The sequence below is a fragment of the Sturnira hondurensis genome, unplaced genomic scaffold (genome assembly GCF_014824575.4).
Source record: "Sturnira hondurensis isolate 20B ecotype Veracruz unplaced genomic scaffold, ASM1482457v3 Scaffold0008640, whole genome shotgun sequence".
In the NCBI taxonomy this organism is placed as follows: domain Eukaryota; kingdom Metazoa; phylum Chordata; class Mammalia; order Chiroptera; family Phyllostomidae; genus Sturnira; species Sturnira hondurensis.
Window position 1 is genome coordinate 9,696,952 of NW_028081271.1, and position 3,521 is coordinate 9,700,472.

Consider the following 3,521-nt stretch of genomic DNA (forward strand, 5'->3'; position numbering starts at 1 on the left):
TTGAGATCACAGTATCACAGAGAAGTGTCTTCAAATAATTCTGCGAGGAACCGCACCCGTTTTATTATTCTCTGGATTGATCTAAGAATAATTGAAATTATAGTCATGATCTTTCTCATCTATTCTCTTTTGAGCCAATTTATATATGTGTCAAAAATTGTATGTCTCTAGCTGTGTATTTAAGGTAATTGGGATGATTTGAATGATTAACAAAGACAGCACTTGGGTTTTTATGTTTCCTTTTGGAAGAAAGAGAAGATGACAATGGAAAGAACATATTTCTAGGAAGCAAAATCATGGCTTTATATATGTGGAGTACATGTATTCAGTAAGTTGCATGCTCCCTTCCGGGCTTGATGAAGCCTGTTTTCCTCCCCAAGCTGGATTTTCCCACCATCTGCTGGGCCTTTATGCTCAGACTACAAGCAATTCTTATGCCATTCAATTATACAGATGGTCTCCCACTCAAGATGGTTTGACAGTGATTTTTCAACTTTAGGATGGTGTAAAGTGACATGCATGATAAATTGCATGAGGTATTCAACAGTGTATTACAAAGTAGGCTTTATGTTAGATGGTTCTGCCCAAATGTAGGTTAACAGAAGTGTCCTGAGCACATTTAAGGATGGTGAGGCTAAGCTATGATGATTAGACATTAAATGCATTCTCAACTTAAGATATTTTCAACTTTGAATGAGTTTATCAGGTGTAACCCCATTGTCTGTTGAGGAGCATCTGTATTCTAATGCTCAGTAATTTTTTTAAAAAATTATTTATTTATCTTTAGAGGGGAAGGAGAGAGGGAGAGAAACATCAATGTATGGTTGCCTTTTGTGCATCCCCTGCTGGAAGTTGGCCTGCAGGGAACTGGCCTGCAACCCAGGCATGTGCCCTGACTGGGAATCGAACCGCGATCCTCTGGTTCGCAGGCCTGTGCTCAATCCACTGAGCTACACCAGCCAGGTAATGCTCAGTAATTTTTAAAAAATGAGTGTTATAATCTTGATTTTGATGTTGTACCATGTCTTGGAGCTAGTCCTGTTATTAGAGCAGAGAAAGTAAGACTCCCAGAAAGAACTTTCTGTAGCTTGCTTTTTTTTCTTTGAGGGAAACAATGTTACCAAGTACTGAAAAACAACTTGCCAAAATGCCTGCTATTTCTCCCGTTCTTAATTAGAGAATGACTGGGCTGATGATTTGGAGAAGGAGGAGGAATATAAGGAAAGGCATTAAGTTTAATTATTATGACTGTAAGATTTATTGTATTTAGAGAAATAAAATGCTAAATACCCAATCACAGGAAACTGAGGAGTCATTTGTTAGTTGTTGGGTAGATGCTAGTGGAGTTGAGATATAATTATTGCCAAGTACGAATTTGAGTAGTAATAATGATGATGGTATTTAAAATCAATACACAAAGAGACAAAATACAGAAGTACTTAGTTTACTCTCTTTAATTTTTCAAAAACACCCAAACATAAAATATATTTGATATATTCTTCAGGAGGTGGAGGAAACCTTTTTTGGGGGAAGTTATCTATAACTCTTGAAATGGAAAAAAATTAAATGGGATTTAAAAATGCCATTGTTAGCATGTTCACTGAAGCACATATTATAGAAGTCTAACTTTCTTTTTTTTTAAGGTTGTTTAATTTATTTTTATTTTTATTTTTAGAGAGGGGGCAAGGAGAGAGAAAGAGAAAGAGAAACATCAATGTATGGTTGCCTCTCGTGTGCCGCCCACCAGGGACCTGGCCCACAACCCAGGCATGTGCCCTGACTGGGAATCAAACTGGCAACCCTTCGGTTTGCATGCTGGCGCTCAATCCACTGAACCACACCAGCCAGGGCAAGAAGTCTCACTTTCTAAAAAAGAAATAAAATAAATGCTGACAGCATATCATTTCCCTAGGAGTCATGGTATAATGTTGAAATGTGTCATTGGGGTCTACTTCTATTCTAACCACTTAGCATTTCATGCATCAGGGGCAGTTATGCAAACAGTAACAGTTCATAGACTTGCAATGATAAATCTAATCCAGGCAGTGGGAGAGAAGATAAATGCAGATATTCACTTAGTTTTCTGTGAATTATGGATACATGCACTTCGTTCATTGACTTGATATTGTCATTCATTCGCTGGCATATGATATACCATTGGAAAATAGAAAGCATTTCATTGGTATTTGATTAGGAAGTATTTATTAGCTTTTGCTCAGCTCTGCTTTGTCATCTCATTGTTTCTACATTTTCTATTTGCCCTCTTATTCTCATTCTTTGGATTTCCTCAGTGGAACACTTTATCTCCCTCTTAAGTAGCTCCAATGGTTTCAGTACACAGTTTAGTGGCTCAAGTTGATCAAGCATTGAGATTGTAAGAAATTGCTGGTGATTAAAATAAAAATTTCTAGATGAGAAATATTCCTGAACAGACTTTGAGAAACATTAGACTCTAATCAAACTGTAATTTCACATGGATTCTATGAGCACAGCTAAGACTGGATCGAATTCCTAAGGTGTCATTCATACATATATATATATATATATATATATATATATATATATATATGTGTGTGTGTGTGTGTGTGTGTGTGTGTGTGTGTGTATTTTTCCTCCTAGGGAAGAGTGCGAATGCAGCCCCCCACTACCACAAATTCTGCATCGAGTTTCCCACATTTAGGGAAATCACGGGGGTCAGCACGTCTGGAGTACAATGGATAAGCCTCGCCCTGGGAAAACCACCTTCGTGGTCACGGTATGTCCCCTGCCAGGTAGGGGACATATAGGTGCCTTATATTGATTCCACTGAATTCACAGCTAAATCTTTTACTTACTTTTTTCAATCAAATTTTGGCTGTCTCTTATATCTTTCTCTTCTATACTTAAACAATTACTTTTTAAAACAGAAACACAAGGCATTGAATTCATCTGTTGAGTTTGAGATGCACACTTTCACAGTGACATTTAATCTTGTCTTCGTTGTATTACTTCACTTTCCTACTTGGTGAAATATGCACATTTGATGAAAAAAATTACATTTTAATTATTGCCAAAAATAATTGTGCTATTTGTTAAGTATAAGAATACTAGGTACATACAAAGTGTATCACTTAATTTTTATAATATGAGTAATGGAAAAAGGCAAAGCAGCTACTGCAAGAAAAAAGACACCTTTGAAGGTGAAATTGGTTTATGAAAAAACAACAGAAATATCTACGAAGTATGAAGGGTCAGGGAAAAACAAGTTGGACTAAAGGAGAATTTGAGTAATTCCTTGCAAAGTCCTCAAAAGCAAACTATAGGACATAATTAAATAGTCAAGAAAGAAAGCTACTTAGAAAATCAATGGGACCACTTATTCAGAGTCAATTTTTGCTTCAACAATGAAAAGGAGTAGATAAATAGACTAAGTAATATACTCTTTGTCAATACCTGTATTGGAAGACGTGAGGAACAGACTGTTACTACTAAAAATGTCCCTGAAAATGACTGTTATATTAGACACTTTCTGTTATTATATT

At 36.2% G+C, this 3,521-nt stretch overlaps 1 non-coding gene across 1 annotated transcript; it reads right to left on the bottom strand.

Moving 5' to 3' along the window:
- Positions 1-2,616: 2,616 nt before the first annotated feature.
- Positions 2,617-2,779, bottom strand: LOC118993240 (U1 spliceosomal RNA). The gene has a single exon (XR_005067807.1). It is a non-coding gene; the product is annotated as a U1 spliceosomal RNA (small nuclear RNA).
- Positions 2,780-3,521: the final 742 nt, after the last annotated feature.